The sequence below is a fragment of the Cebidichthys violaceus genome, unplaced genomic scaffold (assembly GCF_023349555.1).
Source record: "Cebidichthys violaceus isolate CVI_PGR_0920_01 unplaced genomic scaffold, fCebVio1.0.p SCAF_34, whole genome shotgun sequence".
In the NCBI taxonomy this organism is placed as follows: domain Eukaryota; kingdom Metazoa; phylum Chordata; class Actinopteri; order Perciformes; family Stichaeidae; genus Cebidichthys; species Cebidichthys violaceus.
The window spans coordinates 2,930,505-2,945,053 of record NW_027176528.1 but is presented as its reverse complement, the minus strand read 5'-3'; positions in this window follow the sequence as shown (position 1 = coordinate 2,945,053).

Here is a 14,549-nt window from a genome sequence, read left to right as displayed (position 1 = left end):
TATGGTCCATTTAGAGTCAAATAGACCATAAAGCACAGTATGCTTTAGGGCGGGCTTACATCAGTTGCAAAAAAGCAAAGATGGTGAAGGCCGTATTCCAAGATGGCGATGGCGAAATCGCCAAACTCTAAGCTTCATAACGGCAGCCCACAACCCAATGGGTGACGTCGCAATGACTACGTCCTCTTCTTATATACAGTCTATGGCAGGGGTGTCCAAACTATGGCCGGTGCTCCATTTTCAATTGGCCTGCAGAAAATTCTAAAAATATAATGGAATATGGCCCACACATGAAACTTGCGCTTGACTGTATTGTACTTCTTAGTGTTAACACTAAGTGGAACTAGAAAATGCATTTCCTGCTGAAAATGCGTTGGAATGCTGAAAGCTGAAATGAATTGCAAAAACATTGCTGAAAATACAGAAATGAGAGACTACCTGTCTGAAAAATGTTGAAGCCCGAAAGCATTTAAACTGCACTGCTGAAAACCCTTCTAGTTGAAACGTCTAACTATGGTGTCAGTAGCTGAAAATATGAGAAAGAAGAAGGCTTTGAAAGTTGAAGAAGTTTAACAGGATTTGAAGATTTTCTCCATAGATATCCCATAAAAAAATTGCAAAAAGCTTAATTCAAAAAGCTTAAACATTACAAATATGAAAAGTCATATCACCCTCTCCTGAAAGAGCTGAACATTTTGATATTCTAACGGTTTCTGTGGTTTAAAAAATGTCAGCAGTAGTGATATTTGTAGTAGTAGTAGTAGAAGTTGTAGTTGTAGTAGAAGCATTGTTTGTAGTAGAAGTATTAGTAGCATTAGAATAAGTTCTAGTAGTAGCAGTAGTGATATTTGTAGTAGTAGTAGAAGTTCTAGTTGTAGTAGACGTATTAGTAGTAGTAGAAGTATTAGTAATTAGAAGAAGTAGTGGTATCAGTAGTCATAGTAATAGCTGTAGTAGTGGTCATAAGATTTAATATAACAGTAGTAGTGGTAGAATAAGTAGTAGCAGTAATAGTAATTGCAGTATTTGAAGTAGCAGTAATATCAGTAGTAGTAGTAGTACTAGTAGCATTCGTACTTATAGCTGTAGTAGTATTAGTACTGGTAGTAGCATGAATACCAGCAGTAGTAGTAGTAGCAGTTATAGTATAAGTAATAGTAGTAGTGGTAGTAATAGCAGTAGTGGTAGTAATAACAGCAGTAGTAGTAATAGTCGCAACAGCAAAAGTTGTAGTATTAGTAGCAGTAGTAGTAATACTAGAAATATTAGCAGCAGTAGTAGTGGTTGTCGCAGTATTAGTAAGAGCATTAATTATTTCAACAAAAAAGCCTAATTTTGAGCTTAATGTTTAAATACAGTTAATCCATGGGGCTTTTATTTTGAAAGGGTGGGGCTGGGTGGGGGAGAGGAGACATAATCATAATGTTTGACAAACAAAAACAGAGGTTATTAAATGGCAGGCTTCATCACAAGCATTCCAGTTAGATTTCACTCTGTGGGGCTTTTATTTTGAAAGGGTGGGGCTGGGTGGGACAGAGAGGAGACATAATCATAATGTTTGACAAACACAAACAGAGGTTATTAAATGACAGGCTTCATTACAAGCATTCCAGTTATAATTCACTCTGTGGGGCTTTTATTTTGAAAGGGTGGGACTGGGTGGGTGAGAGAGGGGGTGAGGAGACATAATCATAATGTGACTGAATACTTCCAAGTCATGTGTGTGTGTGTGTGTGTGTGTGTGTGTGTGTGTGCGTGTGCGTGTGTCTCAATGTCTCTGTGTTCATCAATTGCACTAATGAACTCATGTCACACAGCTGTGTGCTTGGGTGCATGTGTGTCACTGGTTGCCATGGTGATTGGAGGCTAATTAGGAGAGATTAGATTAAACAGGGATTTTCAACAAAACTACCTGTCAAACAAGTGCACTTTATACCAAAACCATAAGTCCAATCAATAAAATAAGTGAACCGTGAGAGAGATAAGACTCTGCCGAACGCTCTGGTGTGTTTTTTATGTTTGTGGTGTTAAAAATGTGAGCTCCAGCGCAAGTTACAAAACTGGTACCGTCTGCCTTCTTTGAGAAGTTTGTGGTCAGATTTAACATGGAGTCTAATGGAGCAGTCGGTTGGAGTTCATGTCGCTCTGCGGCTCTTTTAGCCAAATATGTAAATCTGTGGGATTCCACAATCATACGTCTACGACAAGGACAAGATTAGCTACGTTTCCATCCAAAAATTATGCCTGTAGAGTGAAAATTGAGGAGTCAGTCGCAAAAGACAAATATTTTTTTCACAGAAATCTCAGGCTCCTCTTCACTCTAGCGGTGACATCACGCACTCTAAGCTGCGCAATACACACCCATTATAAAAGCAGAAAAGGACTGAAAAACACATAAAAGCAAAATTGCTACTATTCAAAAAGTGTAAAAGATATCAAAATGATTATAACATACAATCATTGATCAGGGTTTTCTCAACATTTGAAAGTTTAAATGGTGTCTGTAGCTGAAAGTATGAGGAAGTAGAAGGATCTGAAAGTTGAAGAAGTTTAAGAGGATTTAAAAATATTCTCCATAGACATCCCATTCAAAAAATAAGGTGCAAAATGCTTAATAATTCAAAAAGTTGAAAGATTAGAAATATGAGAAATAGCACACATGAGCTGAACGAGCTGAACAGTTACATAGTTGAACGGTTTCTGTAGCTTAAAAACTGTAGAACAAGAAGCGTTTCAAAGAAAGCGCGACTGAAGAAATAGTAGAAGTTGAACTAGAAAATTTCGCAAGAAATTTTGACAGTGTGGCTTCTACTGCCCGAAGACGTCACAATATATACATAAACGTTGATGTTACCGGCAGTATCGTTGAGGTTCGATTGAGATAATGCTTCTCTCTTTTCTGCATTTTAGATTCATACTCTTGAAAAAGTTAAACCAAGTTAAAGCTGACGCTTTTATTTTGAAAACTTACCGGATGCTCTATCCCTTATCGGTGTCTGACTTCCTGCCTGGGTCGATCTGCTCTGTGTTAATTGACGCAATAAACCCGAGCCTTGGGCTCTCGCGTTGAGGCAGAGTAGTGTTTGCCTCCCCTTAATGTCAGATCAGCAACACTAAATATGTTCTACACAGACGTGAAATACAGTACCTATTATATGGAAAGAAAGGACATATAATAAAAGTGTCTACAAATATTATAGTGTGTGCAGGAATGAGACAGCAAAAGGCACGCGCTCAACCCAGTTAGTGAGGGATTAACAGTCTGAGGTGAGGAACAGCTGGTCACTGCCTCATCTCACTGTCTCCTCTCTGTTTGAACAGGACATACGCTAATTCAGAGATTTTGATTATAAAAATGTTTGGAATAATACAGAAATTACATTTATAGCGCAGATCAGTAGAGAAATATTAATATTTATTTTATTTTAGCATTATTTGTTTTTTACATTTCATCATCACACCCTGACCGCACGTCCCTGCGTAGAGCTCTGGGTGAACACAGATGGCTACAGTTTGTACTTCCTGATTCTACAACAACAGGACGTCAGTGATGACAGGAAAAACATCGCTTCAAACGCGTCGCTTCAAACGCATCGCCCCAAACGCGTCGCCCCAAACGCTCCAAACGCCTCAAACGCGTCGCTCCAAACGCCTCAAACGTGACGCCCCAAACGCGTCGCTTCAAACGCCTCAAACGCGTCGCTTCAAACGCGCCGCTTCAAACGCCTCAAACGCGTCGCTTCAAACGCATCGCTCCAAACGCCTCAAACGCGTCGCTCCAAACGCGTCGCCCCAAACGCGCCGCGGAAAATTCGCGTCACTGCAGTCTCATCGCGTCTGTGCAAAGACTTTGTATGTAATCTCATCGCGCGAATAATTCGCCCTGCGTTCGGTGTGAACACAGCTGGCAGCCTCGTGGGGAGGGGAGGGGGGAGCTGCGCTCATGTGATTGGTTGAAAATGAGGCTGACATCTGATTGGCTACAGATAGGTCCATGTTAAAAAAAACGTATTTGTGAATCCGGCCAGGCAGGGGAGTCTCAAAAAACCCACCAACAAATGTGAAGAGATCCACAAACAAATAGAAAACATCCACACACAAATACATACAAATGCAGAAATATATTTGTTCTGCGTGCATTTGTGAGTCACATTTATTTGTTAATCCTTCTGTGTAGAGACAGACAGACAGACAGAGAGAGAGAGAGAGCACGTGCGTGCGTGTCACTGGTTGCCATGGTGACGACGCAGGGCCTGGAGAGTCTGTGAGTCTGTTTGTTTATAAACATCAGTAATTAGCTGAATTAAGAACACCTGTGAGCTTGGCAGACTTTTCATGAGAAAACACTGGAAAACACCTGTCAAACAAATGCACTTTATACCAAAACCATGAGTCCAATCAATAAAATAAGTGCACCGTGAGAGAGATAAGACTCTGCCGAACGCCCTGGTATGTTTTTTTATGTTCGTAGTGTTATAAATGTGAGCGCCAGCACAAGTTACAAAACTGGTACCGTCTGCTTTCTTTGACAAATTTCTTTTCTGATTTAACATGGGATCTAATGGAGCAGTCAGTTGGAATTCATGTCGTTCCATGGCTGTTTGAGCCAAATGTGTAAGTCCGTTGGATTCCATAGACACTTTGTTGCGACCAGCACAACATTTCCAAGCTTTTTGGCCAAAAATGGTGTATAAAGAGTAAAAATTGTGGGAATGGGAGCAATTTGTTTGGAAAAATCACAGAACATTTTCCTGCTCTGCTTCACTCTGACCGTGATGTCATCACTCTAGCACTTAACGAGCTGCGCAATACACATCCATTATAAAATCTCAAACAGACCCAAAGTTTTGCTGAAACTAAATCGGTGACTTCATGAAAACTATGCTAGCTAGCAAAATGTCCATTTGGCTAAATAACGTCCATCAATTTGTCTACGTTTTAAACTTTGAATCATGTTTCTACGTTAAAGTATGGCTGGTCAATATGGGTCCAAAGTTAAGTGTTTTTTTTGCTTTCTTCACGCCGAAATCCCATTCAAGTCAATGGGCCGATTTTTCATCGTAGATTGCGATTTTCGGGGAAACCGCTGGACGAATTTCTTATAAAAGTCATAGCTCACGATTCCCGATCAAGCCGCACGTGTTGAATTACTTTTTGAGCAGGTGTTGGCAACGCTGTGGGACGAGTTTCGCGGCAAACTCTGATGTGGAAGATGGAGAATAAGAATAATAACTAGAAAATGCATTTCCTGCTGAAAATGCGTTGGAATGCTGAAAGCTGAAAGCTGAAATGAATTGCAAAAACATTGCTGAAAATACAGAAATGAGAGAGTACCTGTCTGAAAAATGTTGAAGCTCGAAAGCATTTAAACTGCACTGCTGAAAACCCTTCTAGTTGAAACGTCTAACTATGGTGTCTGTAGCTGAAAGTATGAGAAAGAAGGCTTTGAAAGTTGAAGTTGAACAGGATTTGAAGATTTTCTCCATAGATATCCCATTCAAAACAAATTGCAAAAAGCTTAATAATTCAAAAAGTTTAAAGATTACAAATATGAAAAATATCACCCCTCTCCTGAAAAAGCTGAATATTTTGATATTCGAACAGCTTCTGTGGCTTAAAAAATGTCAGCAGTAGTGATATTTGTAGTAGTAGAAGTTGTAGTTGTAGTAGAAGTATTATTATTAGTAGAAGTATTAGTAATTAGAAGAAGCAGTATAAGTAGTAGTATCAGTAGTCGTAGTAATAGCTGTAGTAGTGGTCGTAGTATTTAATATAACAGTAGTAGTAGTAGAAGAAGTAGAAATAGTAATGGCAGTATTTGAAGTGATATCAGTAGTATTAGTTCTAGTAGCAATCGTACTAATAGCTGTAGTAGTATTGGTACTGGTAGTAGCATGAATAACAGCAGTAGTGGTAGCAGAGAGAGAGCCAGAGGGAGAGAGGGACAGACAGAAAGAAAGACAGAGAGAGAAACACAGAATGACAGGAAGACAGAGATAGAGAGACTGAATGAATGAGTGTGAGAGAGTGAGAAAGGCAGACAGAGAGTTATATGTCCTGAGTGAGTGAGGGAGACAGGAGGACAGACAGTCATCTGGATCGTTTGAGAAGAGCAGACAGAGAGTTATATGTACTGAGTGAGTGGGAGAGAGAGACAGGCAGACCGACAGTTAGATGGACTGAGTGTGTGGGAGAGAAAGACAGGCAGACAGACAGTTAGATGGACTGAGTGTGTGGGAGAGAGAGACAGACAGACAGACAGTTAGATGGACTGAGTGTGTGGGAGAGAGAGAGGGATGACAGACAGTTATATGAACTGAGTGAGTGAGTGAGTGAGTGAGTGAGTGAGTGAGTGAGTGAGTGAGTGAGACAGGGAGATAGACAGTTATATGTAATGAGTGAGTGAGTGAGTGAGACAGGCAGACAGACAGTTATATGTACTGAGTGAGTGAGGGAGACAGGATGACAGACAGTAATCTGGATTGAATGAGAAGAGCAGACAGACAGTTATATGTACTGAGTGAGTGGGAGAGAGAGACAGGCAGACAGTCAGATGGACTGACTGTGTGGGAGAGAGAGACAGGCAGACAGACAGTTAGATGGACTGACTGTGTGGGAGAGAGAGACAGGCAGACAGACAGTTACATTGACTGAGTGATTTGGAGAGAGAGAGAGGCAGACAAACAGTTATTTGTACTGAGTGAGTGAGAAAGGCAGACAGACAGTTATTTGTACTGAGTGAGTGAGTGAGTGAGTGAGTGAGTGAGTGAGTGAGTGAGTGAGACAGGCAAACAGACAGTTATATGTACTGAGTAAGTGAGACAGGTGGACAGACAGTCATCTGGATTGAGTGAGAAGAGCAGACAGACAGTTATATGTACTGAGTGAGTCAGAGAGAGAAACAGGCAGAAAGAGAGTCAGATGGACTGAGTGTGTGGGAGAGAGAGACAGGCAGACAGACAGTTATATGAATTGAGTGAGTGAGTGAGACAGGGAAACAGAGAGTTATATGAACTGAGTGAGTGAGACAGGCAGACAGACAGTTATATGTACTGAGTGAGTGAGTGAGACAGGTGGACGGACAGTCATCTGGATTGAGTGAGAAGAGCAGACAGACAGTTATATGTACTGAGTGAGTGGGAGAGCGAGACAGGAAGACAGATCAGATGGACTGACTGAGTGGGAGAGAGAGACAGGCAGACAGTTACATTGACTGAGTGATTTGGAGAGAGAGACAGGAAGACAGACAGTTATATGGAGTGAGTGAGTGAGTGAGTGAGTGAGTGAGTGAGTGAGTGAGTGAGTGAGTGAGTGAGACAGGCAGACAGAGAGTTATATGTACTGAGTGAGTGAGGGAGACAGGAGGACAGAGTCATCTGGATTTAGTGAGAAGAGCAGACAGAAAGTTATATGTTCTGAGTGAATGGGAGAGAGAGACAGGCAGACAGACAGTTAGATGGACTGAGTGATTTGGAGAGAAAGACAGGCAGACAGACAGTTATATGGAGTGAGTGAGTGAGTGAGTGAGTGAGACAGGTAGACAGTTATATGAACTGAGTGAGTGAGACAGGCAAACAGAGAGTTATATGAACTGAGTGAGTGAGACAGGCAGACAGTTATATGTACTGAGTGAGTGAGTGAGACAGGTGGACAGACAGTCATCTGGATTGAGTGAGAAGAGCAGACAGACAATTATATTTACTGAGTGAGTGGGAGAGAGAGACAGGCACACAGACAGTTACATTGACTGAGTGATTTGGAGAGAGAGACAGGCAGAGAGGCAGTTACATTGACTGAGTGATTTGGAGAGAGAGACAGGCAGACAGACAGTTACATTGACTGAGTGATTTGGAGAGAGAGACAGGCAGAGAGACAGTCAGATGGACTGAGTGTTTGGGAGAAAGAGAGAGACAGACAGACAGTTATATGAACTGAGTTAGTGAGTGAGACAGGTAAACAGACAGTTATATGAACTGAGTGAGTGAGTGAGACAGGCAGACAGTTATATGTAATGAGTGAGTGAGTGAGTGAGACAGGTGGACAGACAGTCATCTGGATTGAGTGAGAAGAGCAGACAGACAGTTATATGTACTGAGTGGGAGAGAGAGACAGGCAGACAGACAGTTAGATGGACTGACTGTGTGGGAGAGAGAGACAGGCAGACAGACAGTTACATTGACTGAGTGATTTGGAGAGAGAGAGAGGCAGACAAACAGTTATTTGTACTGAGTGAGTGAGAAAGGCAGACAGACAGTTATTTGTACTGAGTGAGTGAGTGAGTGAGTGAGTGAGTGAGTGAGTGAGTGAGACAGGCAAACAGACAGTTATATGTACTGAGTAAGTGAGACAGGTGGACAGACAGTCATCTGGATTGAGTGAGAAGAGCAGACAGACAGTTATATGTACTGAGTGAGTCAGAGAGAGAAACAGGCAGAAAGAGAGTCAGATGGACTGAGTGTGTGGGAGAGAGAGACAGGCAGACAGACAGTTATATGAATTGAGTGAGTGAGTGAGACAGGGAAACAGAGAGTTATATGAACTGAGTGAGTGAGACAGGCAGACAGACAGTTATATGTACTGAGTGAGTGAGTGAGACAGGTGGACGGACAGTCATCTGGATTGAGTGAGAAGAGCAGACAGACAGTTATATGTACTGAGTGAGTGGGAGAGCGAGACAGGAAGACAGATCAGATGGACTGACTGAGTGGGAGAGAGAGACAGGCAGACAGTTACATTGACTGAGTGATTTGGAGAGAGAGACAGGAAGACAGACAGTTATATGGAGTGAGTGAGTGAGTGAGACAGGCAGACAGAGAGTTATATGTACTGAGTGAGTGAGGGAGACAGGAGGACAGAGAGTCATCTGGATTTAGTGAGAAGAGCAGACAGAAAGTTATATGTTCTGAGTGAATGGGAGAGAGAGACAGGCAGACAGACAGTTAGATGGACTGAGTGATTTGGAGAGAAAGACAGGCAGACAGACAGTTATATGGAGTGAGTGAGTGAGTGAGTGAGACAGGTAGACAGTTATATGAACTGAGTGAGTGAGACAGGCAAACAGAGAGTTATATGAACTGAGTGAGTGAGACAGGCAGACAGTTATATGTACTGAGTGAGTGAGTGAGACAGGTGGACAGACAGTCATCTGGATTGAGTGAGAAGAGCAGACAGACAATTATATTTACTGAGTGAGTGGGAGAGAGAGACAGGCACACAGACAGTTACATTGACTGAGTGATTTGGAGAGAGAGACAGGCAGACAGACAGTTACATTGACTGAGTGATTTGGAGAGAGAGACAGGCAGAGAGACAGTCAGATGGACTGAGTGTTTGGGAGAAAGAGAGAGACAGACAGACAGTTATATGAACTGAGTTAGTGAGTGAGACAGGTAAACAGACAGTTATATGAACTGAGTGAGTGAGTGAGACAGGCAGACAGTTATATGTAATGAGTGAGTGAGTGAGTGAGACAGGTGGACAGACAGTCATCTGGATTGAGTGAGAAGAGCAGACAGACAGTTATATGTACTGAGTGGGAGAGAGAGACAGGCAGACAGACAGTTAGATGGACTGACTGTGTGGGAGAGAGAGACAGGTAGACAGACAGTTACATTGACTGAGTGATTTGGAGAGAGAGACAGGCAGACAGACAGTTATATGGAGTGAGTGAGTGAGACAGGCAGACAGACAGTTATATGTACTGAGTGAGTGAGTGAGTGAGGCAGACAGACAGTTATATGTACTGAGTGTTTAGAGAGAGACAGACAGAGAAAGAGAGAGTGAGTGTGTATGTGTGTGTGTGTGTGTGTGTGTGTGTGTGTGTGTGTGTGTGTGTGTGTGTGTGTGTCATTGGTTCCCATGGTGACGGCGCAGCAGTTGGAGAGTCTGTGAGTCTGTGTGTTTATAAACATTAGTAATTAGCTCAAGCACGAACACCTGTGAGCCTGCCGCCTTTTTATGAGAAAAAAACTGGAAAAACACCTGTCAAACAAAACCACAAAACTCCCATAACCATAGCCCCTATTTCTCCAATATTAAGACTGAAGTGCAAGGATGACTTGAAGAACAGATCATGCGAATATTGGATCTGTAGTGTAAAAAAAAGTGGCTTCAATGGCGATTTAGAAATGGGGTACGGTTGTCTGTGCAAGACTTTTTTGAAGTACGTTTTAACATTGGGGTCTATGGAGGAGAAAGTTGGTATTTCTCTCAAGTAAAGGCTTTTGAGCCAAATGTGTAAACCTGTGGGATTCCAAAGTCATATGTCTACGAGAAGGACAAGATTAGCTACGTTTCCATCCAAAAATTATGCATGTAGAGTGAAAATTGAGGAGTCAGTCGCAAAAGACAAATATTTTTTTCACAGGAATCTCAGGCTTCTCTTCACTCTAGCGGTGACATCACGCAATCTAAGCTGCGCAATACACACCCATTATAAAAGCAGAAAAGGACTGAAAAACACATGAAAGCAAAAATGCTACTATTCAAAAAGTGTAAAAGATATCAAAATGATTATAACATACAATCATTGGTCAGGGTTTTCTCAACATTTGAAAGTTTAAATGGTGTCTGTAGCTGAAAGTATGAGGAAGTAGAAGGATCTGAAAGTTGAACAAGTTTAAGAGGATTTAAAAATATTCTCCATAGACATCCCATTCAAAAAATAAGTTGCAAAAAGCTTAATAATTCAAAAAGTTGAAAGATTAGAAAAATTATGAGAAATAGCACCCCTCTCCTGAAAAAGCTGAACATTTATATAGTTGAATGGTTTCTGTAGCTTAAGAAATGTGGACGTTATTAAGTGCCAAAATACGTACGGAAGAAATAGTTGAAGAATAAAGATTCGAAGAACAATACTTGGAATGCTGAATCAGCATTCCAACAATAAGCCCGCAGGATTACAGTCAGTGTGCTTTGGCACAGGCAGTATTACTGCCTTGTGCCACAAAGCCACACTGAATAATAAGCCCGCAGGATTACAGTCAGTGTGCTTTGGCACAGGCAGTATTACTGCCTTGTGCCACAAAGCCACACTGAATAATAATAAGCTCGCAGGATTACAGTCAGTGTGCTTTGGCACAGGCAGTATTACTGCCTTGTGCCACAAAGCCACACTGAATAAAGATTCGAAGAACAATACTTGGAATGCTGAATCAGCATTCCAACAATAAAGATTCGAAGAACAATACTTGGAATGCTGAATCAGCATTCCAACAATAAGCCCGCAGGATTACAGTCAGTGTGCTTTGGCACAGGCAGTATTACTGCCTTGTGCCACAAAGTCACACTGAATAAAGATTTGAAGAACAATACTGGGAATGCTGAATCAGCATTCCAACAATAAAGATTCGAAGAACAATACTTGGAATGCTGAATCAGCATTCCAACAATTACTGTCTTGAAAAAGGCAGCTTCTCCAAAAAATAAGAGCAATCAAAGAAAAGTTTTGCCATGGATAACCAAAAATGGCAGAATTAAAGAAACGCAAGAGTGTAGAAAATTTCAGACACGGTGGGAAAATTAATATTTCTTCATAGAAGTCAAAGGGAAGTGTGTATGTTTGATTTGCAATGAAATTGTTGCAGTGATGAAGGAGTATAATGTACGAGGACACTATGAAACCAAACATCAGACCTACACGTCCTACACTGGTGCCGAGTGAGAACAGAAATTTAAGCAAATGGCAGCTAGCCTAACAAAAGACAAGAAAATGCCACAATAGCCAGCTACGAGGTAGCTCAACTCATTTCCCGCCACGGGAAACCTTTTTCCAGACGGTGACTTCATAAAACAGTGCCTCACTAAATTCGCAGACTGTGCCGGAAGAAATGCAGGAATTCAACAACTTTAGCATCAAACACAGCTAATCTAAAACGTCAAGTGCCAGATAAAGCTTGTGCTTTTGATTTTTACTCGATTGTATGTGATGAGAGCACAGATGCTACAGACACCGCACAGCTGTTAACTCCTTTGCAGGGAGTTGACGGGTAAGGACATTTTTGAAGCTGTGTCAAATGCAATTGACAGAATGGGACAAACTGTGTCGAGTAACAACAGATGGGGCTCCAATGGAATGGCCTCTATTGCGTGTGCCAAAGTGCAAGAGAGTGGAGGTGAGGCTATTAAAATGCATTGTATCATCCACCAAGAAACCCTCTGTGCCAAGACAGTCCAGCTTGGCGATGTGATGGACACCGTTGTGAAAACTGTCAACATAATTCAAGCATGAGGGCTCTACCACAGAGAATTTCAAGCTTTCCTCTCTGATGTTGAATACGGGGACCTACTCTACCATTCTGATGTGCGTCGGTTAGGTCACAGCTCCGTGCTGCACCAGTTTTATTTCCTGAGATCAGAAATTGACCAGCTTTTTAAAGAGAAGGATCGACATCTACATGAGCTGAGTGACCCTCTCTGGTTGGCAGATTTGGCATTTTTAGTTGATCTTACTTGATGTGTTAACAAGCCCAATAACTTATATGCATAACAAGCTTGAAATAATCCCATCCCTTTTCCCCCTTTACACAGTGCTGTGAAGGGGGATCACCATCCTGACTAAGAAGCAATCTGAGCCTGCTGTTTAGAGAATGAGCTGCCAACCCTTTTTGTTACAAAAACCTATTAATGAAAAGCTGTGATGTTTTTTTTTCTTTAAGCATATTCAATTAAGCATATTCAATTTCAAATTCAAAGTTAGGGACATACCCTTAATATGTCATGGGTCTCATTGAGTTTCATCCCGACAGCTCATCCCTTCCTTCTGTACAGGCTCAACAGTCTGGCAGTCATGGTGATGATTCTGTAGTAAGACATTTATTATGTTGAATTTAGACATGCAAAGAATCAAATCTTATTACAAGAGATGAAGTAAAAATAAAAAAGTTATTGTGTTAAACATCCAAATGCAGTGTATATACAGAGCAGAAGGCATTCTCAGCTAAGTAAGTAATTGCTTTTGTATGATTTAACTTACAGCCTACAGCAGGCAGAGAAAGGAGTTTAAAACAATTTGACATATTTTAATATTCATGGAAAACTAAGTTACATGACAGTAGGGGTGTAACGGTTCACAAAATTCTCAGTTCGGTTCAATACGTATGAAGGCAAATCACTGTCAAAATCCGAGAGCGTAAATGAGATCCACGGGCGCGCACAAATCAAACAGCCGCGTGCGTATTTTACTTTGTCGAGCGCTTTTACATCACTCCGCGGGCAAAATTCCCTCTCGCGTGGGCAAAATTCCCTCTCGCGTGAGAGGGAATTTCGCTCGTCTATGGATAGACCGGATATCACTGTGACACAGACTCAGAGTTTCAGATTGCACTACCCATGCAGTAATGTTATCGTAATCTTACTGCACGGGTACTTTTACTTTCTGCACGTACATTTTGCTGATAATAACATACTTGACTGGGGTTTTGAATGCAGGTATTTACTCGTAATGGATTGTTTCATCAGTATTAGTATGTTTACTGCAGTGAAGGATCTGAATACTTTTTCATCCACTAATTACGTGTCAGTGATTTAAGTAGGGAAAACAGTTAATATAGAAACAGTGGTCCCTAATCTTGGCTACAGATCCTTGAGCGGGTCCAAATTGTTGCTCATATTATATACAACTACATTATATCTCTTCTGTAAACACAACAGTATGATTAAATGATAACATCATGTTTTAATCAATTAAGATCAAAGAGCTTCTTTGAGCTGTTTGTCACAAGAGGTTTGACTATCAAACACACATTGTCTGTAATAGAATGATGAGTGAATTTAAATCAATCTGAGCAACTTGACTCCATTTACAAGAGAAACACATTTTGAATTATTGTATTTCAAAATGCTATTAACATAATTTGTATTTCATCAGCCTCCACAGTCTGAAAAGTTTACAAAACCTGTCAGACAAATGTAGAACATTCTGAGTAGTGGAGTACATCACTGTGACACTTCTAACAGACAGTGTCACAGTGATATCTGGTCTATCCAAAGACGAGGATTGTAACTAATTACATGTTGAGATACAACGGAGACTGGGTCCGCCCACATAATGTCAAAGAGAAAAACTGTGAGCGAGCGAGCAGAGTAAAGTTTCGCGAGCGAGCGAAAGTCCCTCTCCCTCGCTCACGCGACAGGGAATTTCGGTACGTTTCGGTACGTTTTCAGTACAGCAAAAGTACAGAAATGACAAATCCTCGCTGGTTAGACTCTCAAGTAGTCTTTAATAATGAAAGGTCGTGTTTGATACTTAAAGATCCTCTCTAAAATCTTCCTCTATAAACTCAAAGAGACACATTTCATGGAAAGTTTTAGAAGTTTTATTTTTCAGACTTAGTTAGTGCTGCGGGTCTCTCTCTCTCACCTCATATTTACTTTAATATTAACACTTACACACAAAGGTTTACTAGATTATGATCCATAAATGTGGTCAACACACGTCTCTCACTTGTTCCCTCGGTGTCGTTGTTGTCTGTTCTCACTTGTAGCTCTGCTGGTGACTGAAGTCTCTGTCCTACTGGAGAGCAATCCATGTTTTGTTCCTTTATCGTTTA